The 26,357-nt window shown below is 36.6% G+C and overlaps 1 long non-coding RNA gene and 1 pseudogene across 12 annotated transcripts in view; one reads left to right on the top strand and one right to left on the bottom strand.

Annotated features, from left to right (window-relative positions):
• Window positions 1-26,357, bottom strand: part of LOC147349192 (uncharacterized) — a 503,453-nt gene that overhangs the window by 15,731 nt on the left and 461,365 nt on the right. Inside the window, exons 5-8 of one of the 12 annotated variants that reach the window (XR_015149568.1) lie at window positions 26,313-26,349; window positions 25,543-25,560; window positions 25,320-25,451; window positions 23,527-24,515 (exon numbers count right to left, since the gene is read on the bottom strand). This is a non-coding gene — a long non-coding RNA (uncharacterized LOC147349192). Of the gene's footprint in view, window positions 1-4,245; window positions 4,389-23,520; window positions 24,516-25,319; window positions 25,561-26,284; window positions 26,350-26,357 lie in introns of those variants that run through there. The other 11 variants (XR_015149559.1, XR_015149561.1, XR_015149571.1 and 8 more) reach the window with 11 other exon arrangements.
• Window positions 1,938-3,721, top strand: LOC147349193 (DBH-like monooxygenase protein 1 pseudogene; annotated as a pseudogene).

A 26,357-nucleotide genomic window follows, 5' to 3' on the forward strand; every position in this document is an offset into this window, starting at 1 on the left:
AGCATTAACTATAATTTTGTTTTTCTGCCCTCCCTTAACATCTTCCAATAAAGAGTTATTATTATTTTGTATTGTTATCAATATGGGGCATACAAGCTTTTAGCACTGTGCCTAGTACACAGAGAATGTTCAATAAAGTAAATTATTATTTAGAGGTCAGTCAGTAGAAGCTGTGAAAAGCTACATAGCTTAATTCTTAGGAGATAAGATTCTGGAGCTCTCAAGATTTGAATTTTAGTTCCTCTACTCTCTGGGAAAGTGTAAAATGTACCTCTTTGTAAAATGGAATAATAATACAATCTATACCACTGGGTTATGTGGGAAATATAATGAGTGATAAGTCCAATAATTGCAAAAGCATTAGAAGAATACTTGGAGCATAATAAACACACATTGGATAAAGAATGCCTGAGTTAAGCTACTGGAATCATATTCTTTGAATGAGGATTATACCTTCTCCTATCTGGATGAAACTCTGGCAGTTACGTGACCTTGCTAAATCATTTTATTTTTTTCATTTACAATATGGGGACACTATGCCATCATTTAACCTGGAGTATTAATTGAGACCTGTCATTGTGAAATGCCAGGCTGGATGAAGCACAAGCTGGAATCAGGATTGCCAGGAGAAATATCAATAACCATATGCAGATAATACCACCATTATGGCAGAAAGCGAAGAAGAAGTCTCATGATCAAAGTGAAAGAGGAGGGTGAAAAAACTGGCTTAAAATGCAACATTCAAGAAAACTAAGATCATGGAATCTGGTCCAATCACTTCATGGTAAATAGATGGGGAAACAATGGGAACAGTGATAGACTTTATTTTCTTCGGCTAAAAAATCACTGCAGATGGTGACTACAGCCATGAAATTAAAAGACGCTTGCTCCTTGGAAGAAAAGCTTTACAAACCTAGACAGTATATTAAAAAACAGAGACATTATTTTGCTGACAAAGTTCTGTCTAGTCAAAGCTATGGTTTTTCCAGTAGTCATGTACAGATGTGAGAGTTGGACCATAAAGAAAGCTGAGCATCGAAGAATTGATGCTTTTGAATTATGGTGTTGGTGAGGACTCCTGAGTCCCTTGGACTGCTAGGAAATCAAACCAGTCAATCCTAAAGGAAATCAGTCCTGAATAGTCATTGGAAGGACTGACGCTGAAGCTGAAGCTCCAATACTTTGGCCACCTTATGAGAAGAACTGATTCAATGGAAAACACTCTGATGCTGAGAAAGATTGAAGGCAGGAGAAGGGGACAACAGAGGATGAGATGGTTGGATGGCATCACCGACTTGATGGACATGAGTTTGAGTAAGCTCCAGCAGTTGGTGATGGACAGGGAGGCCTGGCAGTGCTGCTGTCCATGGGATCACAAAGAGTTGGACACCTCTGAGGGACTGAGCTGAACTAATTGAGACAATGTTTTTGTAGGGTCCAGGATCTCTGAATATATAATAATTATCATCTTTGCCATTTCTTAAAATAACATTCTTGACTGCTCTGTGTTCTTTATTTTTGCTGTTGAACTCTGGGAGAAAACACTTTACATGATTGTGTCTTATTTTCCAGCTATCAAAATATCACATAAATTGTAAGAAATAAGATCCCTTTTGGAAATATCTGTTAGTATCTGAAATTTAAGTACTGAAGGCGTATTTTCATAATCGACTCTGTTCAAAGTAATTTAAGTGAAGTACCTTAGGCTAAATAAATTTCCAGAAGAGGTATTATTTTTCTCTTCATTAGTTGCCTGCAAATAGGCAATGTATGTATAATCCTTAAGTAAATCAACACCTCAGCACTTTAATGGCAGGTATAAAATAGCAAGGAGGGAGTTGTTCTTTCAATTATCTGCAGTTAATGTCTAGGAAAGAAATCACAAATAAAAATAGAAATAATTTTGACTTATAAAAACTGAATTATTAAATTAATCTGTATTCCGCCTCGAGGTGCAGACAGCCGGCTACATGGGCTTCGGTTTCTCGTTCACTGGGGCCATGGCAGCGGCCGACATCATCGTGGGCGGGATGGCCCACGGGCGGCCCTACCTCCAAGATTATTTTACAAATGCAAACAGAGAATTGAGAAAAGATGCTCAGCAAGATTACCACCTAGAATATGCCATGGAAAATAGTACACACAGTAATTGAATTTGCCAGAGAACTGCATACGTTTGACATAAATGACAAGAGTATAATGGAGAACACAGTAAGGGTGATCTGGGCCTACCACCATGAAGATGTGGGAGAAGCAGGTCCCAAGTACCATGAATCCAATCATGGTACCAAGAGTCTGCAGTTACTGAATCCTGAGAAAACCAGTATGTTTACAGCCCCACCATACTTTGACCTGGTCAATCAAGACGTTCCCATCCCAAACAAAGGTACAACATACTGGTGCCAAATGTTTAAGATTCCTAGGCTCCAGGAAAAGCATCATGTCATAAAGGTTGAGCCCGTGATTCAGAAAGGCCACGAGAGTCTGGTCCATCACATGCTGCTCTATCAGTGCAGCAGCAACTTCAGTGACAGTGTCCCGGACGACGGGCACGAGTGTTACCACCCTAACATGCCCGATGCCTTCCTCACCTGTGAGACCGTCATTTTCCCCTGGGCCATTGGTGGAGAGGCTTTTTCCTATCCACCTCATGTTGGATTATCCCTTGGCACTCCGTTAGATCCTTATTATGTGCTCCTGGAAGTCCATTATGACAATCCAACATATAAGGAAGGCTTAATAGATAATTCTGGATTGAGATTATTTTATACGGCAGATATAAGGAAATACAATGCTGGGGTGATTGAGGCTAGCCTCTGGGTAAGCCTCTTTCACACCATCCCTCTGGGCCTGCCTGACTTCCAGTCTGAGGGTCATTGCACCCTGGAATGCCTGGAAGAGGCTTTGGAAGCTGAAAAGCCAAGTGGCATCCATGTTTTTGCTGTTCTGCTCCACGCTCACCTGGCAGGCAGAGGCATCAGGCTGCGTCATTTTTGCAAAGGGGAGGAAATGAGATTACTTGCTTATGATGATAACTTTGACTTTAATTTCCAGGAGTTTCAGTACCTAAAAGAAGAACAAACAATCTTACCAGGAGATAATCTAATTGCTGAGTGTCGGTACAACACAAAAGATAGAGCCCAGATGACTTGGGGAGGATTAAGCACCAGGAATGAAATGTGTCTCTCATACCTTCTTTATTACCCAAGAATTAATCTTACTCGATGTTCAAGTATCCCAGACATCATGGAGCAACTTCAGTTCATTGGTGTTAAGGAGATCTACAGGCCAGTCACGACCTGGCCTTTCATTATCAAAAGCCCTAAGCAGTATAAAAACCTTTCTTTCATGGACGCAATGAACAAGTTTAAATGGACTAAAAAGGAAGGTCTTGCTTTCAATAAGCTTGTCCTTAGCCTGCCAGTCAATGTGAGATGCTCCAAGACAGACCATGCAGAGTGGTCGATTCAAGGCATGACAGCATTAACCTCCAGATATAGAAAGACCATATCAAGCAGAGCCTTTGGTGTATGGAGCTTCTTCCACTTCTCTGCATGGAAATGTCTGTCTCGAGCTGCTCCTGAGCTTCGTGGTCCTGAGCAGCTCACTCAGCACCAGGAGCTTGTGGCCGTAATTCTGTCCTGCTCGGTGATCATGGTTTCCCGTGATCTGAGCCTGACATTTCACGTGCAGGTTAAGGACATTTATGGGGTGTGAAGGATGAGGGTGAAGACCTTGGAGACTTCCTTTCACAGGTTCCCTTCCTCCTGTCCCCTCTTCCTTCCCAGGCTTCCTGAGAGATGTCCATCAGGTTCTCATCTTTTCCTCAGAAATATCTGATAACGTGTATGAATCGTTCAGTAAAGCCAAATTGACCTTACATAACCTCTTAAACGGAGAAGGCAATGGCACCCCACTCCACTACTCTTGCCTGGAAAATCCCATGGATGAAGAAGCCTGGAAGGTGCAGTCCATGGGGTCGCTGAGGGTCGGACACGACTGAGAGACTTCACTTTCACTTTTCACTTTCATGCATTGGAGAAGGAAATGGCAACCCACTCCAGTGCTCTTACCTGGAGAATCCCAGGGACGGGGAAGCCTGGTGGGCTGCCGTCTATGGGATCGCACAGAGTCGGACACAACTGAAGTGACTTAGCATAGCATAGCAATGATGGCTGACAACCCACTCCTTTACTCTTGCCTGGAAAATCCCTTGGGCAGAGAGGCTGGGTAGACTACCGTCCATGGGGTCGCAAAGAGTCGGACATGACTGAGTGGCCTCACTTTCTTTCACTTTCACTTCTTCAGTGGTACCAGTTATACAGGGTTCATTTTCCAATCAGTATTCACAGAACCCAAGATAGCAATGTTTACAAATCCACCATTTACTGCAGGAAAATACAATATAGCAACAGCATTAATCACAATGTGAATCACAACCAAGGGCTGCCTCATAGTAAGGAGTCTGAACTGATCTGGTGTGATTTCCCTATTCCCTTATCTCTGTAAAGTCTGTACCATATACTCTTCTTTCTCAAATCAGTAATCACTGATGTGGCTATGGAACATTTTGGAACCAAGACAGGGTTGCTGTACCCTGCTAGGCATCATATTTTCATGTAACCAGCTCCAAAGACAGACCTCACTGGGAGTCTTACAAAGACCAGGTGAAATGAGCAAATTGTACCATTATCAATAACCAGTGCTTATAAATTGGTGCAAATTGCCCCAAATTCTTTAAGAATATGGTGGTTATAAATCAACATTAGTAACCAGTCTGTTTGAGCCTAAGTGTAAATACTTCAGTATAATAAATCTCATGAAAATCAATTGTAAGATAACCAAAAATATTCAATAGACAAATGAGCTGTATAATATATTCATATTTGGGAAAGGATAAGCACACAACAAAACATATTCAAATTTTAAAAAGTTAAACAAATAAACACAATTCAAATTTTCTCTTTTCATGTTAATTTTTATCAGCTTTCAAAAATAAAGTTTACAAATATTAATATGGTTAGCAAAAATTAAGCTTGACAGGTGCTCTCATACCCTGCTGATGGGTCGATAAATTGATACAAGTAAATTGGCCTTAATTTATAAATCATACCAACTGTATGGCTCAAATATTGGTCTAAAGTGGAAATCAGGAATTTAATCTATCTTGTTCTTCTGCTTTCAAGCCCTTATACTTTTTGAACTTGTCAGACATAGTTTTAAAATATCAAGTTATAGTTCCTTTCTTTCCTTTAAGCAGAGTGAATATGAGAGATAGATACATTGTAGAGTTTTCTCTCATGTAAGATATCACTGGTGCTAAATTTTTACCCCTTTAGTGCTTGTTCATATATATTAAACAAATAACATATCAATAGCTCCTAAAACATCCAATTATTTTTTACTTTATATTTAAGCTTAGTACCTATCTGAGAGGATATTAGGTAGGTGCAAAAGTAATTGCAGGTTTTGCATTGTTGAAATTTGTCTTTGATCTTGGAATCCAATCTTAAATAAATGTGATTATGCTATACATCATTTTATTTTTTGCTATATATCATTTTAATGCACATTTCTCACTTTATATTTTTTACTTGATTTTTTTGTGTGTGTGTAAATCATGGAAATGATGTCAGACAAAAAGCAAATTCAAGCAATTTTCTTACTTGTGTTTAAAATGAGTTGTAATCCGGCGAGAAGCCCCGACCGGCTCCTGCGCTTGCTTCCAGACCCCTCGAGGCACCATGGCCGAGGGCGAGTTCTTATTAAAAAAAAAAATAAATAAAAAAAAAAAAAAAATAAAATGAGTTGTAAAGCACTGGATATAATTTTCTATATCAATAATGGCCCAGAAACTTCTAAGGAACGTACAATGCAGTGGTGGTTCAAGAAGTTTTGCAAAGGAGATGACAGTCTTGAAGTTAAGGAGTGTAGTGCCTGGCCATTGGAAGTTAACAATGACCCAGAGCAATCATCAAAGCTAATCCTTTTATGAGAGAAGTTGCCAAAGAATTCAACATTGACCATTCTATGGTTGTTTGGCATTTGAAGCAAATTGGAAAGGTGAAAAAGTTCAAAAATGGGTGTCTCATGAACTGACCAAAGATTTTTAAAACATGTCGATTTGAAGTGTCAGCTTCTCTTATTGTACACAACAACAATGACTCATTTCTCCATCAGACTGTGATGTGCGATGAAAAGTGGGTTTTATAAGACAACTAGTGATGAACAGCTCAGCGGTTGGACTGAGAAATTCCAAAGCACTTCCCAAAGCCAAATAAAATAAAAAGGTCATGGTCACTGTTTGGTTGTCTGCTGCCCAGCTGATCCACTACAGCTTTCTGAATCCTTGTGAAACCATTACATCTGAGAAATATGGTCAACAAATTGATAAGATACACTGAAAACTGAAATGTCTGCACTTAGCATTGGTGAACAGAAAGGGCCCAATTCTTCTCCACCACAACAGCTGACTGCACGTTGCACAACCAATGCTTCAGAAGTTGAACGAATTGGGCTATGAAATTTTGTCTCATCCACCATCAGTTCAGTTCAGTTCAGTCTCTCAGTTGTGTCCAACTCTTTGGGATCCCATGGACTGCAACATGTCAGGCCTCCCTGTCCATCACCAACTCCTGGAGTTCACCCAAACTCATGTCCATTGAGTCAGTGATGCCATCCAACCATCTCATCCTCTGTCATACCCTTCTCTTCCTGACTTCAATCTTTCCCAGCATCAGTGTCTTTTCAAATGAGTCAGCTCTTCGCATCAGGTGGCCAAAGGATTGGAGTTTCAGCTTCAACATCAGTCCTTCCAATGAACACCCAGGACTGATCTTCCTTTAGGATGGACTGGTTGGATCTCCTTGCAGTCCAGGGGACTCTTGAGTCTTCTCCAACATCACAGTTGCTTTTAAGCATCTTGACAACTATTTGCAGGGAAAACTTTTCCACAACCAGCCGGAGGCAGAAAATGCTTTTCAAGAGTTTATCAAATCCCAAAGTATAAATTTTTATGCTACAGAAATAAACTTATTTCTTATTGGCAAAAAATGTGTTGATTGTTATGGTTCCTATTTTAATTATTAAAGGTGTGTTTGAGCCTAGTTATAATGATTTAAAATTCACGGTCCAAAATCACAATTACACTTGCAACAGCCTAATATTATTTGTACTGCAAGTCAAGAGATTCATATTCTAATTCTCTTTTTGTCCCAAACTTGCTGTATATTATGACAAAATTGCTCTTCAATTCACTTCAATAGTTAATTCAAAATTCTCTCACAATTCCCACACTTTGATTCTTCCTCCTTCTTCCTCCCTTTTTCACTCCTCAGCCTCTCCATATCCTACCCCTGCTTCGCTGAGAAGACAAAAGTCGTTGCAACAAAAAACACCCTGTTTTTCTCAGTCCACAGCCATGTACATCTATCTCTACAGTCCTTCTCTGCTATGGCAGGTAAGCTCCCAGGCAGGCCCTCCAGCCTTCTGGAAGATTTTTAGTCATTGAGTCTTCCTGCTTTCTCATACAATTTTCTAATTTCTGATTTAAATATTATCTTTATTTTATTATTTACATAGCATAAAAATTAAACAGAAGTTTCTACACTGTACTTTTCTCTCCAAATAATACATTATACTTCCCTACCCTTTGATAGTAAACTTTTTGAAAAATTACTCTAATTTATTATATATTGTTTAAGAAAAAAAAATGTTCAAAGACATGTGTCAAATCACAGCAAGAAAAACTTTATTTGGGGGTTTGGGGTGTCACTATCATAACAGATATAGGGAATACTATGATGAAGTTTTGCAGTGTGGGCGACAGATTGGATTTAACTCCAAATATAGCACGTGCAAGTGGGACTTTACAGCCAAAGAACAGGGTTGTAGTCCGTAGATATAAAATAAGGAAAAACATCAGGGGCATGGGGAATTCTGGCAAAGCCCATCTAATAGATGTCTTGCTAAAGATGGACCAGGGTGATCAGATATCCCCTGGGAGATTGTGCAAAATAAGAAATCTGATCAGATATCAGTGTGATCAGATATTGAAGAGGGAGTCCGAGTGGGGGTGGAGGATTCTTACTAAAGTGACTTAGCAAGACTCTTGCCAAAGTTGAATTATATAAAAAGTCTACAGATAGGCCTAGGAGAAGGTTCAGGAGCCTGAGTACCGTTTGGTCAAGCAAAGAATTTTGTCACTATCTCCTTAAGATCTCCTCACAAGGACTCCCCTAATAACTTAAACTTCAGTTTGGTCCAATAATTTACAGACATAACTTGTTCTAATGACAAAAATCTCCCACATGTATGCAAACTAATGGACATTTTCACTTCTCATCTTCTTCACATTATTTTCTGCTTCTTAAAAATCTTTGCTCCTTTGGTCTTTTCTGGATTTTCTTCTATCCAGGTTTTCTTTTTACATTTTATAATGCTATTTTTATTCTTCTATTTTTATCCAACCTATTAGTATTACAGCTATCCAAAGCCCAATTTGATACCATTTTCTCTTGTTATGTTTCATTCTCTATGACTACAATTACATTCTATATGCCAATGTATATCATACATTTATATATCTAGAGTATCTCTCTTCTACATAATAATACACTATATCATAATACTATGTACATAATAATCATCATATCAGAGTTTTATAGTATCTTTGATATCTGGTTACTTTTTTGAGTGTCAGTCTTGAGTGTCAGACCAACAGAAGTCATGGAATTCAGTAGAAAAAGCTTTGCAAAGGTATCAAAGAACAGGTATCCCCGCCTACCCCGTCTCAAACTAAATATATGACTTTACACAAGTAATTCAATTTCTACTGACCTTATCTATATGCAAATGCAGAAACTGCATTATTAAATAATCTTTAAGGTCCTCCAACTCTAAAGTTTTATTATTCAATTTCAGCTTGGCTATCTCAATGATCTTGATACTGGTATCGATAAGTAACAAGTCACCTTTTCATTGTAGTGCTATAAGGCATGGCAGTTATATAGATAACAGAAAATGCATTTAAGGTCATAAAACAGTTTAAAATAGCCTTTATTCTCCTATAAGTATACTTAGACATGAACTTGTAAATAAGCAATTATTGAAGGAAAGAAAAAAGGAAGAAATATACTCTTAAAAAAAAAAGAAAGGAATACATGAAGGAAGAAATCTTAAAAGAAAAAGTCAATGAATTAGGATAAAAAACTCAAAATATTACATACACACAAAATATAACCAAATATACTAGAAAACAAAAATACAGAACTAAGACTCATGAAGTAGAGAGATGAAAACAAATACTAGGCACAAAGTAGGTGGATAGGAAAATTGCCCAGGAATGAACTAGCTTTGTAGAGAAAGGTTCTTCTCTTATGCATGCCTATATCAGAAGTAAGGGCTGTCCATCTTTAAAGGACAAATAATGGTAAAGTTTCTTAATTCACAATGTCCTCTAAGATAATTTTGTCACAATATAAATCTATTGGTTAATATAATTTATGAGAAAAGAAAACTCCTTGAAACAGAAATTTCCTAGTCATAGTCCCATGCTCTGTATTTTATTCTCTAGGCCCTGATATATAGATCTTTTTAATACCAAACTCCAATTAAAATTAGGCATATAACTGCTTCTATGCAAAAGATAAAAGATATTAAAATATAAAACTACAAAATTTATAATTTAAACACTAAATGATTGTATAAATGAATGATTTTAATAAATTAGGCAGCACAATTTTTATAAAATTTAATAATGAAGATACAGAACACAAAATTGACATAAGTAGACAGAGAGACCAAAGAAGAATCTAGTTCAAAATGTTCATTCGTTCATCATTTATAGTTGTATTGAATGAATAAATGTGTTAGTCACTAATTTTTTTAAAATATGGTTATATAATTTTGCTGAAAACTAGTGTTTAGTAGGGAACACACATGTGAAACAATTAATTACATTGAAATGAATATAAATAAGAAAAATAATAAGTATATAATATTTTAAAGTGATTTAATAAAGGAGATGAGACTTTGAGAATCATTTTCCTAAATCACTTGAATAATATACATGAAAGAGATTATGAGATTAGAGTGTACATTTTAGGCCACAAAACAAGACTCAATAAGTTTAAAAAACAGAAATCATGAAGCATTTTTTTCTAACTAGGCAGTAAGAGATCAGAAATAAGCTACAAGAAAAAAGATGCTAAAAACTCAAGCACATGGAGGGTAAAAATTACGCTACTAAATAAGCAAGGGACGAGTGAAGAATCCTAAGAGGAAATTTTTAATTATCTGGAGATAAATGAAAATGAAACACAGCAATTCAAAATCTATAGCATTGTGCAAAAGCAGCTCCAAAGATGAAGATTATGGTGATAAAAGTCTTCCTTAATGAACCAGAAAAAAATATCTCAAGCAGCATAACCTTACATCTAAGGAAACTAGAACAAGAAGAACAAACAAAACCCAGCATTAGTTGAAGGAAAGATACCATAAAGATTGGAGCAGAAATAAATGAAATAGAGACTAATAAAATAGAAAAGATCAAGGAGTCTAAGGTCTCATTCTCTGAAAAGATAAAATTGATAAACCTTTGGCCTGATTCATCATAAATTAAAGAGAGATTTTAGATTCATCATAAACAAAAGAGAGATTTCAAATAATCAATATCAGAAATAGAAGGAGAAGTAACAACTGATCCACAGAAATACATTATAAGGGATTATTACAAATAACTGTCAGTTCAGTTCAGTCGCTCAGTGGTGTCTGACTCTCTGCGACCCCATGAATCGCAGCACGCCAGGCCTCCCTGTCCATCACTAACTCCCGGAGTTCACTCAAAGTCATGTCCATTGAGTTGGTGATGCCACCCAAGCATCTCATCTTCTGTCGTCCCCTTCTCCTGCCTTCAATCTTTCCCAGCATCAGGGTCTTATCAAATGAGTCAGTTCTTCACATCAGGTGGCCAACATATTGGAGTTTCAGCAAATAACTATACACCAATAAAATGGAAAACCATGGAAATGTTCCTAGAAATATACAACCTTCCAAAACTGAATCAAGAAGAAATATAAAATATTACCAAATTGATTACCAGTAATGCAGTTGAGTCAGTAATAAAAAGAGCTCCCAAGAAACAAAATGCCAGGATCAGACAGCTTGACAGTACGATTATACCAAACATTTAAAGAAGAGCTAGTACCTATTCTCAAAGTCTCCCCAAACATTTAAAAGGAGGGAAGAATTTCAAACTCATTCTAAGAGACTAGTATTACCCTGACATCAAAAACAAAGACACTAAAAAAAGGAAAGAAAAACAAGAAAATTATTCAATATTTCTGGTGAACATAGATGTAAACATCTTCAATTAGTAAACTGAATTAAATAATGCTTTAAAATTATCATTTTATGATAATTTTAAATGGTCAAAAAGATTAAATCCAGGAGTGCAGCATAGTTCAATATCCACAATTCATTAACTTGATGTACTGTATTAAAAATGAAGGATAAAAATCACACTGTCATCTCAATAGATGCAGAAAAAATATTCAACAACTTCAAACATTGATTTAGCATATTTTTACATGAACATTGGTTTCTAACTTCTTGTTTGGTCGAGAGGTCTAGGCACAGAGAAAGATGTGGGGATCATCAAATTGCTGATGGATATGATGGCACAGGAAGATAAGCAAAGGAGGAGTGATTTCTAAAATATAAGAATTTCTACATCAGGAAAGATTTTAGACAATAAAAACAATAAAGGGCTCAATTTGCAAATCAACTTCTCTCCAGGAAAGAGAAAAAACCACTCATATGAGCATTTTAATATTTAGCCAATCTAAATTTATATTACACTTCCAAGTGGTTTCTTTTTCATGCTTCTATTAAAGATATAACTTGCTTTTGTGTAGTTTTAGTTACTCAGAAAAACTTCATTTAATTTCTGTCACCATGGAGTAAATTTAGAGTCACATTAGCATCAGACTATTCAACGAAAAATACTAGTATTCATTTCTCATAGCTAAAACGAACTTTCAACAACTGTTGGCATTAAAGAAAAGTTATCTTCAACACTTATTCATCTTTAAGACTTCTTCCCAATCACTTTTGAAGATAAGCCTGCTGTGAATAGCCTCCCATTAATGACTCCTTCTAGAATATCAAAATATACTTCTTTATAGATGTTTTTGCTTCAGATATGCACATTGAATGAAAATTGGCTTTGGATTGTACTTCAGAAGATTAAATACATCATATAAATGTAAGTATTAAGCTTTAGAAATAAATGCATAGCTAAATTCTGAGTTTACAGTGAATACACCTGGGTTTATAAAGAGAATTTTAATGCAAAATTGTGAATTATAATAAAATTTTTAGACATTAGTCCCAAAACATGTAAAACAAAAATGTACTAATTCAAATGAAATACAATTAATTTCCCATAACAGATTATTGCAAAAGAGATAATAAAGGATTATGTTGTGGGATGGTTAACTTTATGTGTCAAGTTGACTAGGCCAGAGGGTGCTCAGATATTTGGTTAAACATTATTCTGAGTGTGTCTCTAAGTGTGTTTCCAAAAGAAATTATACTTAAATCAGTAGCCTGAAGAAAGCAGATTACCATATCCATTGAGGCTGGGCATAACCAATCCACTGGATGTTGAATAGAGAAAAAAAGTTGAGTAAAGGAGAATTAACTCTCTCAGCCTGATTATCTTCAAGCTCAAGCTGGGACTTTTGTCTTCTCCTGCCTTCACACTCAGACTGAAGCTTAAATTTTAAATGGACTAATCTATTTTTACATTAAAAATATAGCAGGGGGAAAATAAAAAGTATTTACACATTGTCTCCAACATCTTGGGATGAATAGTGTTAGTTTTATTGTATTTCTGGTCTGCTTTATCAATTGGAATATTCTATAATACATAAGTGCATGTTATCTACAAGAAAAATTTTGACACTGGAGATACTCAGAGGCATTCTGCAGAACCATTTTGCTAAAGAGATAGTAAAGATTACAAGGAATTTGAAATATATATATATATGAGAGATGATTATTTTGTATCGATTTGCCTTTGCTAAGGGAAGCCCAGAGAGCTGAGATGCCCATCTTCTCCTGCCCTTAGATACTGATGGCACTCACTCAGATAGGGTCTTAGGCCACCAATGCTTCAATTCAGAGTCTTTTGGACTCTGACTGAATTAAAACATCAGACTTCCTGATTCTCCAGTCTACAGTTGGCAGATCATGGTACTTCTCATTTTCCATAATCCTATGAACCAATGACTATAAACATCACTTACATATATCTCGATATTACCTATTGTTTCCTATACATAATAAAATCTAGAAGTTTCCACAAATACTACTGGAACTATCAAAAAATCCAGCAAATAGTAGCAGGATACAAAGTAAAAATAGAAAAGTTAGTTCTATTTCTTTTTTTTATTTTTTTTTATTTTTAAACTTTACATAATTGTATTAGTTTTGCCAAATATCAAAATGAATCCGCCACAGGTATTTCTATACACTAACATTAACTATCTGAACATGAAATTAAGAAACCAATTCTATGTATAAGAGCATCAAAAATAATGAGCTCAGGAGATGAAAAATTTGTACAGTGAAGACCACAAAACATTGCTGAAAAAGGAAATATATACATAAAAGGAAATACATTCTATATTCATAGATTGGAAAATTCAATATTTGTTAAGATGTCAATCTTACTCAAAGTGATCTACATATTTAATGTAATCACTATCAATATTCCAAATAAACTTTTTTTCCCCAAAAAGTAGAAATACCATTCTAAAATTCATATAGAAACTCAAGGGATATTGAAGAGTCAAAATAATTTTGAAAACAAAATCAAAGCTGGAGGCCTCATACTTCCTGATTTCAAACTGTGTTATAAAACTATAATACTCAAAACAGTATGGTACAAACATAAAGACAGACATATAAACCAATGGAATAGAATACTTAGACTAGAAATAAATCCTTAGAAATAACTTCGATTTTCAATGAATGACAAAATCATTCAATGGGGAAAAAGACAGTCAACAATTCAACAAATGGTAGTGAAAAAACTAGGTATCCATATGCAAAAGAATGAAGTTGGACCTTACCTAACACTATGTATGCAAAAATTAACTTAAAGTGGATCAAATACTTAAATGTAAGATATAAAACTGTTAAACTTTTATAAGAAAACATTGGGCAAAATTTTCATTACATTGGATTTGGGAGTGATTTCTTAATTGTAACACCAAAGACTCAGACAACAAAAGAAAAAGTAGAAAAACCAGGCTTCATGGAAAATAAAAAATAAAAATATTGTGCATCAAAAGATACTATTAACAAAATAAATATGAATGGGAGATAATATTTGCAAATCATATATCAAATTATGGACATAACTCAGAATATATAAGAGAACTTCTAACTCTCAACAATAAAAAGACAAACAACTGATTCAAAAAATGTATAAAGAATATAATAAATATATCTCCAAAGCTTTTTAGATGGCCAATAGACACATGAAAAGATGTTCAAAATCCTGAATCATCAGGAAAACAGAAATCAAAGCTGAAATGATATTACCTTAAACGCATTAGGATGATTATTATCAAAAAACAAAAACAAAAAGTAAGTGTTAGAAAGATATAGAGAAATTGGAACCATTTTCCAGTGTTGGTGGGGATGTGAAATAGTATAGCTGTAGTGGAAAACTGTATGAAGTTTCCTTAAAAACATTAAAAATAGAATTATCACATGATTCAATACTTGCACTTCTGGGTATATACCCCAAAAATTAAAAACAGGATTTAGAATAGATATATGCACATTTCATTTTTATAGCAACATTATCAACAAAAGTGAAAACATGGAATCAAGCCAAATTCCTAAGAACTGTACAAAAAAGAACTTCACGACCCAGATAATCACGATGGTGTGATCACTCACTTAGAGCCAGATATCCTGGAATGTGAAGTCAAGTGGGCCTTAGAAAGCATCACTACGAACAAAGCTAGTAGAGGTGATGGAATTCCAGTTGAGCTATTTCAAATCCTGAAAGATGATTCTGTGAAAGTGCTGCACTCAATATGCCAGCAAATTTGGAAAACTCTGCAGTGGCCACAGGACTGCAAAAGGTCAGTTTTCATTCCAATCCCAAAGAAAGGCAATGCCAAAGAATGCTTAAACTACTGCAAAATTGCACTCATCTCACACGCTGGTAAAGTAATGCTCAAAATTCTCCAAGCCAGGCTTCAGCAATATGTGAACTGTGAACTTCCAGATGTTCAAGCTGCTTTTAGAAAAGGCAGAGGAACCAGAGACAAGTTGCCAACATCTGTTGGATCATTGAAAAAGCAAGAGAGTTCCAGAAAAACATCTATTTCTGCTTTATGGACTATGCCAAAGCCTTTGACTGTGTGGATCACAATAAACTGTGGGAAATTCTGAAAGAGATGGGAATACCAGACCACCTGACCTGCCTCTTGAGAAATCTGTATGCAGGTCAGGAAGCAACAGTTGGAACTGGACATGGAACAACAGACTGGTTCCAAATAGGAAAAGGAGTACATCAAGGCTGTATATTGTCACCCTGCTTATTTAACTTCTATGCAGAGTACATCATGAGAAACGCTGGGCTGGAAGAAGCACAAGCTGGAATCAAGATTGCCAGGAGAAATATCAATAACTTCAGATATGCAGATAATACCACCCTTATGGCAGAGAGTGAAGAGGAACTAAAAAGCCTCTTGATGAAGGTGAAAGAGGAGAGTGAAAAAGTTGGCTTAAAGCTCAACATTCAGAAAAAGAAGATCATGGCCTCTGGTCCTATCACTTCATGGGAAATAGATGGGGAAACAGTGGAAACAATGTCAGACTTTATTTTTTGGGCTCCAAAATCACTGCAGATGGTGACTGTAGCCATGAAATTAAAAGACACTTACTCCTTGGAAGAAAAGTTATGACCAACCTAGATAGCATATTCAAAAGCAGAGACGTTACTTTGCCAACCAAGGTCCATCTAGTCAAGGCTATGGTTTTTCCAGTGGTCATGTATGGATGTGAGAGTTGGACTGTGAAGAAAGCTGAGCACAGAAGAATTAATGCTTTTGAACTGTGGTGCTGGAGAAGACTCTTGAGAGTCCCTTGGACTGCAAGGAGATCCAACCAGTCCATTCTGAAGGAGATCAGCCCTGGGATTTCTTTGGAAGGAATGATGCTAAAGCTGAAACTCTAGTACTTTGGCCACCTCATGCAAAGAGTTGACCCATTGGAAAAGACTCTGATGATGGGAGGGATTGGGGGCAGGAGGAGAAGGGGACGGCAGAGGATGAGATGGCTGGATGGCATCACTGACTCGATGGATGTGAGTCTGAGTGAACTCCAGGAGTTGGTGACAGACAGGGGGGCCCTCGTGCTGCGATTCATGGGGTCACCAAGAGTCGGACACGACTAAGCAACTGAACTGACTGACTGACTGACTGAAACACGTCTGTGTGTGTGTGTGTGTGTGTTTAGACATATATACTGGAATAATGTTTAGCATTAAAATGGAGTGAAATTCTAATATATGCCTCAACATGGATGAAACTTGAGGACATTATATTAAGTAAAATAATAGAAAAAGACAAATATTGTATGACTCCACTTATTTGAGGTATTTAGAGTAGTCAAAATCATAGGGACAAAAATGGAATGCTTGTTGCCAGGAACTAAGGGAGTGGGGTGTTGTAGGAGTATAGTCTTTCAGTTTTGCAAGATGAGAGTTCCATTAGATGCCTTATGGTGATGGCTGCACAATATCAATGTGCCTAATATCACTGAACTGAATGTATAAAAATGGCAAAAACTGGGAATTGTATGTCACATGCATATTACCATAATTGAAAAAAATTTTTTTAAGACATTTTTAAAAGACTTACTGTCAATAGAGTGGAAGCACTCTGACTAGAAATGTAATCTGACTTAGAGTATAGAAAAATAATTATTTTAGTGCTTCTGGTGCTTTTGGAACTTATATATATATATGCAGTAAGCTGTAAATTTCTAATTGTGGGGTAAGTTTAAGACCTATTTTTCCCAGAGTCCTGGTTTATGCTTGGTTATCCTTGTATCAAGCATAAACAGTAATCAAATCTCTTTAAAAATTATTTAATGACATGTTGACACTAAGTAATGGACTTTGGGGATCATTTAGAATGTGAAAAAAGAGCAAAGTTTTGCCTTTTAATGTATCATATTATTTACATTGAACAAGTTGTGAGCAGATTTTGTTATTCCTTTCAACTACAAAAGAACTTCCACAGTTCTGTTTCTCTGAAGTACATATATTTTAAACATCATATTACTTATAACTTTAAACCAAAGAAACTAACTTGTATTTCACAGAGAAAACTAGGATAGGGTGATGTTGATAATCGTTCATGATCATACAGCAGTTTTACAGCAAATTTGCAGAGCTAATGAAAACATAACACAGCTGTCTACAGCCATACACATCATTTATACAGTTCTCAAAGGGGCACAAATGAATGTTCAGGACAGACCTAGTCTTTCTGAAGCATATAAAAATAAAAGGTGAAAGTATAAACAATTAAATTAGGCTTAGTAATCAATGTTGTAATATTCTCCTATGTAGAAATGCTCTAGATGTCTAATGAGTATCCATTAATTCAACCTACTATCAGTCCAAACATGCAAATTATCTAAAGTTTTTCTTTTTTCTTAGCTTCTTATATATTATAAAATACAATTATTATTTTAATAGTTTGTCAGAATAATGATTCAATTTGGATTAAAAATTTATATTTTCATAATCATGCTGCTGCTACTGCTAAGTCGCTTCAGTCGTGTCCAACTCTGTGCGACCCCACAGACGGCAGCCCACGAGGCTCCCCCATCCCTGGGATTCTCCAGGCAAGAACACTGGAGTGGGTTGCCATTTCCTTCTCCAATGCAGGAAAGTGAAAAGTGAAAGTGAAGTCGCTCAGTCGTGTCCGACTCTTCGAGACCCCATGGACTGCAGCCTACCAGGCTCCTCCATCCATGGGATTTTCCAGGCAAGAGTGCTGGAGTGGGGTGCCATTGCCTTTTCCATTCATAATCATAAGTAGAGGCAATTCTAGGCTATTCAATCAGTAAATCTGTGTAAGTTTAGGGATAAATACCCAAGTAGAAGGAAAATGTATGTGTATATTATACTTAATACTGATAAATCAGAAAAAGACATAGTGGTTTTCATTAAGCCAAAAATATTAAACTAATCTTGAAACCAAATATATCCCAGCTCCCTCACCACCCCTCAAGTACAAAGGCCCCTCCACATCTTCTCCATCTTCTAGAGAGGCTAAAGTCTCCCATACCTCCCTCTGAGTCATAAAGGAGCAGGCTGAAGCAGCTAATGATTAGGACAATAGAGTCACAGACAGTGTCTGATGCACATTCCTGAGTTGTTTTACATACACTGTAATTGCTACCAGAGGGGAAAAGCTGACTGTATGATGCAGCCATGGCATAAACTGCTCATTTTTGAACAATACTGAGTCTGTGGCATGCACAGTTCCAAGAACTGGCCTCAAGAGAATGGGATTAACACTATTGCTTATAATAATCTGTGTCTTTGTGGGCATCAAAATATGTATAGCTTGTTCTGCCTGTATATGTAAATGAGCAACTACAACTGTCAGCAAACAGATGCTACAGATCCATGTCAATACTTCCACTCTAAGAATGTGGTGCCCAGCAAGTTAGCATGAAGTTACGGAAAATGGACATTTGCCCATGATTCCTTAGAAATGGAATTATGTTCTGACAAGTGGGGGTTTGTAACAGTTTTTGACAGGCAAGAGCTCTGGGCAGGAAATAACTCTCAGCAGGAGTCCCCTTCGCCTTGTTACAAACTTTAAAATCAGACACCCCCATGTTCAACTCTGCTCTGGCCCTAGTACATCTTTCAAACCTTTTGGTCACATGATATCTTGCCTAATTTGTTCATTCATTCCATAGATCCAAGAAGTAGAAATGAAGAATAAGCAATTAATAGATGACCAGATCTCTTTCCAAATAAACTGTGTAAACAAGATAATATCTAAAGAAAAATCACAAGAGGTCAACAAGCCTGCAGGCAGGGTAGGGGACAGTGATGACTCTGACACCTATCTCAATGATTAACTGAGATTACTTCCCTTTCCCCCTTTAAAAAACTTTCATGGCCAATCAGAATATTCAGAGATGGTTTTGGTGGGACACTAAGTCTAACATCTCAGATTCCTGGTATTCTGGTTAACAGCAACTTTCGTTGTCTCTCTCACTTGATTATTGATTTTTTGATCAGTGAGCAGCTAAACTTGATTAGGTAGCAATCTTATCTATCAGAGATTTACCTTAATTATGTGAACTTGAATTCTTAAAAATTTCCAAATTGGTTTCTTAAAGAATATTTTTAAAATCTCAGAATTGAAAGTCTCAGAAGCTCAGTTTTATTTTCTACTGTTGGGGAGTCTGTCATTTCCTCGGTCCTGTCATGTCACAACAAAAATTTGAAGTGACGGATGGACCAGTGTTACAGCCCTTGGACAGACCAGTATTAACAGCTTTTGGATGGACCAGTGTTTTATTTAGAAAGTAAAGGAAAATACATCTTCGAGGCATGATGGCATGCCGACCCAAAAGATGCAAAGAGAAGAGAGGCCCCCAGCCCAATTTTGGCTCTTTTTATATGCTTTTTCTCCTCCCCCTGGACCTGCCCTATGTAAATTGAGCTAGGCAGGAGTGCTGTTTGTTTCACCTGAGGTCCTCACTCTGGTCCTTGGACCTCTCTTTGTTCTATTTTTTCCATCTTTTCCCTTTCTTGTCTTTTAGCCACTGCCATTCTGGACTCCTTTTTCCTATTCTAACTACCTAACACTACTAAAGAAATTGAGAATATTGTATTTATTGAAGATCTACTTATATATCTGTAATCATGATATAGGTTTTTTTTTTTTAAATATGAGATTCTATAATCTAATTTGTATTACATCTGGCGGGAGGAAATACTACACACTTAATGAGTGGTAAAGATTTCTCTGAATTATAGACACATAAATGTACACACACACATATATCAAAGCTTATAAATTCAGTTCTAAAATCCTGTCCCTGGGTCAGAAGTAAACACAGATATATAAAACTCACAGGTCTGTATCAAAGATCTGTTATCTTCTCAGTGGGGACACATTCTTAATTGATTTGAGCTCAAAACAGAAAGAAAAAGACAGAGAAGAAGCTAGTTTACCTGTGGTCTCTTATGCAATAAAGCTAAGAGTTCTATAAGCCATTAATCTGTTTATAGAAATCACCAAATTGTTAGACCATAAAACCAAATTCCCAATAGGGGATAACTTATATTGGCTATTAACAAACCAAAAATTAAACTCAAAACAGCAGAAACCACTACTAAAATCAAGCCATTACTCAAAAATTATCAAAATCATATTCTTGCTCTGCTACATACAAAGTAAAGCACAAGATCAGGTGTTGAACTTCCCCTCTGGGCCCAGGTTACCAATCAGAAAGAAGCAAAGAAATAAACAAACAAACAAAAAAACAGGCATTGTTACCTAGGTGGAGTGGAAGGGCCTTTAAAAATGAGACATGTGATGAAAACTGTAAAAGAAAATAACATTTTCTTAATTGGACAATTAAGAAAATCATTTTATTCAGGCTATTTGAATAGGGAGAAAGCTCATTTCTGCAGACAAATGTCTTAAAGAAAAGCAAGTAAGCCTTAGGTTTTATAGAGGCAGTTAAACATGGGACTCATTAGGAACAGTGAATAATGACTATCTTAGCCAAGAGGAAAGGTGGTCCCTGTGCTTTACTGTTTCCAGCGATGAAGGGATGAGGAATTTGGCAACCATCTGTTTTCCAGATATACAGGGATAAGGCAAAGTTCAACATTGTTAAGAGTATGCATTTTGCTCTATCCTTACTCCTTGCCAAGAAAATCTCAGGGCAGTGATCAAGGTGATCTTAAAGTTCCTTTCAGCTGAACTAAACTTCAGACAGGTTTACTTCCAGACAGGCCCTCATCTGCCTTTTCCTAGAGCATTTACTTTGAATATTTATAACTGCACAGTCTTCTTCTGCCTTGCTGTATGCATGTAAATCTCCTTAGAAGCCTCTTGACCATTTTAGGACCTAGGTTTCAGGTTTCTCAAAAACCTGAGAATCATCTCTTTGAAATGTGAACATCAAAACAGATTGTGCCTCAGTCTCCCTCCCAGTCCCTGAGGGAAGAGAGGAGCCAATGGGAACCCATTAGCAAACAAATGACCTAATCACAGAGAGACACATTTGCAAACTCATGAGTGCTGCTGCTGCTAAGTTGCTTCAGTCGTGTCCGACACTGTGCGACCCCATAGACGGCAGCCCACTAGGCTCCTCCGTCCCTGGGATTCTCCAGGCAAGAACACTGGAGTGGGTTGCCATTTCCTTACTCTCAAATAATAGTCCATTAATTTCAGTTCAGTTCAGTCACTCAGTCATGTCCGACTCTTTGCGACCCCATGAATTGCAGCACGCCAGGCCTCCCTGTCCATCACCGACTCCCAGAGTTCACCCAAACTCATGTCCATTGAGTTGGTGATGCCATCCAACAAAGTCCCCTTCTCCTCCTGCCCTCTATCTTTCCCAGCATCAGGGTCTTTTCAAAAGAGTCAGCTCTTCGCATCAGGTGGCCAAAGTATTGGAGTTTTAGCTTCAGCATCAGTGCTTCCAATGAACACCCAGGACTGATCTCCTTTAGGACGGACTGGTTGGATCTCCTTGCAGTCCAAGGGACTCTCAAGAGTCTTCTTTAACACCACAGCTCAAAAGCATCAATTCTTTGGTGCTCAGCTTTCTTTATAGTCCAACTCTCACATCCGTACATGACTATTGAAAAAACCATAGCCTTGACTAGATGGACCTTTGACAAAGCAATATCTTTGTTTTTTAATATGCTGTCTAGGTTGGTCATAACTTTCCTTCCAAGGAGTAAGCATCTTTTAATTTTACCTTCTCCCTAATGGCCCCCTCCAATAATTTTCCCATAGCCCAATCCAGCAATTAAACACGCTCCAGCTTACCCCCACCTCCGCCCCTGTAGCAGAATTGAGTTCAAGTCTCTCTTCTCTATTGAAATAACTTTGAATAAACTCTGCCTGTTTAACTTTGCATGGTGCAATTTTTGCTTTGACAGAAATAAGTGAGGCCGTCATAAGGCTCATATCACTTGTTTCTCATCTCTCAAGTGTCACTGTCATTCATTGCCTGAAGTACTAAATCTTGGCTGGAAGCAGAACTATGTCACACAGATTAGTTTCAGTTATTAAGAGAAGACAGGTGTCAACTGAGAGCAATAATACTGAATTAAGCTGGAAGCTCATTGATTAGATTCACTCAATCGCCTATTGAATAGGTTGAAAAGATTCATTCCATAAACATAAAAAATTAATAATTGAAAATATTCTAAAATGTTTAGATTGTTCTGCTGTTCAGATAATCACACTAATGTGAAATCCATGAAGGAAAGAAAGGCTTCTCTTCCTCAGCCCTCCGACTGTATCAAGTTCTCTCTGCTTTTATGCATAGCTCCAAGCCAATTTCTCAGTCTGAAAGGCTTTCAATTCCTCAACTGATTGTCTTTAACTTGCTTTTAAAATTTCACTGTCAAAGGACTTTGAGATTACATACAGCTTTGTCCCCAGTAATTCAAGTTGGAAATAATTAGAAAAAGAGAACTAGAACTTTGGATACATCAAAGGACACAAAGATCAGGAGCAGAGGTAGAGATAAAAGGCAGATGAGACAAAGCAAATACCCCTTCAGAACTATTTGCAGCATTCTCAGAAAGGAACTGAACTAAAACTTTGGGACACTGAAGGACTACAGTTAAGATGATTTACCCTATTCTAATAGATAAGTTTATGTATAGCATTGTCACGGAAGGAATAAGATTAAATCATATATTTATAAAATTGAATGGGAAATGTGGACTAAGAACTACTCTGGTAGGTAAATATTTGTTTCAACATAGATTTGAATGATATGGTAATCTAAGAAAGAAGCTTCAATGGAAAAGAGTAAAATATTACAAGCATCCTTTGAAATGAACATTTTAAAAGAGTAACAAATTTTGAAGAGAAATTAGTTGATTCAAACTAATTAATGAGACTTATAAGTCACAAATTTATTTGGTATTTTATAATACATAATACTATACCAAATATTTTCATGAGTTTATTTTAATCTCTTTTTTCTCATTAGGTTTTTAAGATCTTAATCATGGTATTTTTGTATATGTGAGTCCAAGAGAAGGAATTGTATTTGTATATGTATGTTTTAATGGTCTAATGGTCTTCCTTCTAAAATATGAGTTTGTTTGGGAACAGGACAAATTATTAATCATCTATTTCCAATGGCTAACTCAGAAATATAATAAGTGTGTGATAATTCCAGTTGAATCAAAATTATAGGCCTAATGTGCACATGAATGTTGAGTGCAAAAATCAGTGAGTCAAAAACAACTTCTGTGGGACAGTTTTCATATTTCAGAGAATCTATTAAAGGTGTATATACAGACGGTCGGAGAAGGCAATGGCACCCCACTCCAGTACTCTTGCCTGGAAAATCCCATGGACTGAGGAGCCTGGTAGGCTCCAGTCCATGGGGTCGCTAAGAGTCAGGCACGACTGAGCGACTTCACTTTCACTTTTCACTTTCATGCATTGGAGAAGGAAATGGCAACCCACTCCAGTGTTCTTGCCTGGAGAATCCCAGGGACGGGGGAGCCTGGTGGGCTGCTGTCTATGGGGTCACAGAGTCACACTATTCAGGAACATGGTTAACCATTCATCTTATAATATTAGGCCAAGAAATGTGATGAAATATTACAAATAAATAATGATTACAAAGATTTTTTAAAAACATGTACATAAAACTAAGTGAAAGAAATCACATCATTTTACAGAAATAATATTTTTGGAAGCATCCTCAGTTCAGTTCAGTTCAGTTCAGTCGCTCAGTCGTGTCCGACTCTTTGAGACCCCACGAATCGCAGCACGCCAGGCCTCCCTGTCCATCACCAACTCCCGGAGTTCACCCAGACTCACATCCATTGAGTCAGTAATGCCATCCAGCCCATCTCATCCTCTGTCGTCCCCTTTTCCTCCTGCCCCCAATCCCTCCCAGCATCAAAGTCTTTTCCAATGAGTCAACTCTTCACATGAGGTGGCCAAAGTACTGGAGTTTCAGCTTTAGCATCATTCCTTCCAAAGAAATCCCAGGGCTGATCTCCTTCAGAATGGACTGGTTGGATCTCCTTGCAGTCCAAGGGACTCTCAATATTTTTTTTTTTTTTGCTATTATTTTGCTATTTTTTATTCAATTTTCTTTAAATTGTTTTTAATAATTCCTTGAATCATGTCTGAGCACATACTTGTTACTACTAGGGAATTGAAATCATTCTATCAAAGGGATGAAAAGCAAGGAAAAATATAAATGATAGTTCCTACCTCAATAGCAGTAGCTAAGTTAAACTAAGCCAGCAGATTATGGAATTGAAAATCAAACTTGGATGGTACAAAAATACAGCAGGGATAACATAACAAGCTTAAGCTATTTTGCCTATATGTTTTACTGATTTTTTGTAAAGAAATACTAGCCAAACACTCTGGGAAATGTACTCTATTATCCAAATATGTACCTGCACAAAAGGCCTTGGTTGTCATTTTGGTTTTAGAGTAAATAGAATGTGTGGGCTATTTAAAGAATGAAACAGCTCAGTGAGCAACAACAAATTATAATTTGTTAGAGGATACCTAGGGGCCACAGATAACCTTTCATTGTAGTTTTTAGCTCTCTTTTTCCTATGTTCTCCAATAGCTACAGATTAGCACCAGGACTTAAAACATCAAGTACTTGATAAAGCACAATTTGTATCCTTTATTCTGGCTGAATCTATTAACAACCTCATCAAACAATTTTTCTATAATAATTTCCAATAAAATACACTTCTTCATTTATCTTTTTATCCCAATTCTATAGTCACATTTCCATTTAGGAAGGACAAAGCATGACCATTCTCTAGTTATTTTTTTTTTTTAACCGGAAATAGATAATTTTCTTTTGGGAATAGGCTTTGTCCCTATAATAATAAAAAGGACATTCAATTAAAAAAATATATTTTTAATATCTGGTTGAGAAAACACTCAGCGTACCTTCCCAGTTTTATACTTTCAATACTTTGTTTTGAGATTGTGTAGACTTACCTGTGGCTTCCCAGGAGGCACAGTGGTGAAGAATCTGGCTGCCAGTGCAGGAGACACAGAGATGTGGGTTCACTTCCTGAGTCAGGAAGATACCCTGGAGTAGGAAATGGTAACCTGCTCCAGCATCTTTGCCTGGAAAATTCCATGGACAGAGGAAGCTTGTGGGCTGCAGTCCATGGGGTCGCAGAGAGTCAGACACAACTGAGCACGCACACAGGCTTACCTTGATTTCGATACTTTTCTGAAGAGAGACACAAAGGACCTGCTTAGCTTTGCAAAAGATTACAAAACAACAATAAATATTTTCTTTTTTTATGTTTAAGGTTTTGTGTGTGTGTTTTCTTAGTGTTTATTGAAAATATGATACCCAGTGACTGAGTTATAGCCATCTGGCCTCTGAGAATTGAAATCTAACATCAGCCACTCTATGTACACATGAACCACAAAACAACTTAATATTAAACCAGCAGTTTAAGCAGACCAAATAAAAAGAAATGGTGCAGGATAATCCATAGGCAAATTAGCATTATGCCTATTAAATATTCTCAAATTAAATAATAATCATATTAAACACATACCTCATTCTTCTCATGTGTAATCTTTGAATCACTGAAAGGAGTATTTTCAAATGTGAAATAAACATTTTTGGTGTACAGTTTTGTTCTTTTTTTATTTTGTTTTTATCAAAAAGACCCTGTTACTTAATTTCCTCAAAGAGACTCAAAGTTTAGTGAAACTTTTAACCAGTTAAAAATATGTAGTTTTAAATAAATTTTTTCATATGAGTTATTTGCAGTCTCAAATAATGTTAAAGAGGAAATAAATAACAGATAGATATAAGTGAACATATGTCAGCAATTTCATTTTACTTATTAATTATTGAGGAAATCAATAAGATTTTTTTTAAATGTTTCAAAGGAAAATGTAAACAACGGACACATTTATAGGCAATCAGGAATGCAAACCTGACTTATGCCACAGCAGTGGTAATACCTTCTTTCTTACACCAGAATTGAGTTCATTTGCATTTCTGGAAAA

The sequence above is a fragment of the Bos grunniens genome, chromosome 21, assembly GCF_055505025.1.
Source record: "Bos grunniens cultivar Pamir isolate PY7600 chromosome 21, Bosgru_T2T1.0, whole genome shotgun sequence".
In the NCBI taxonomy this organism is placed as follows: Eukaryota; Metazoa; Chordata; class Mammalia; order Artiodactyla; family Bovidae; genus Bos; species Bos grunniens.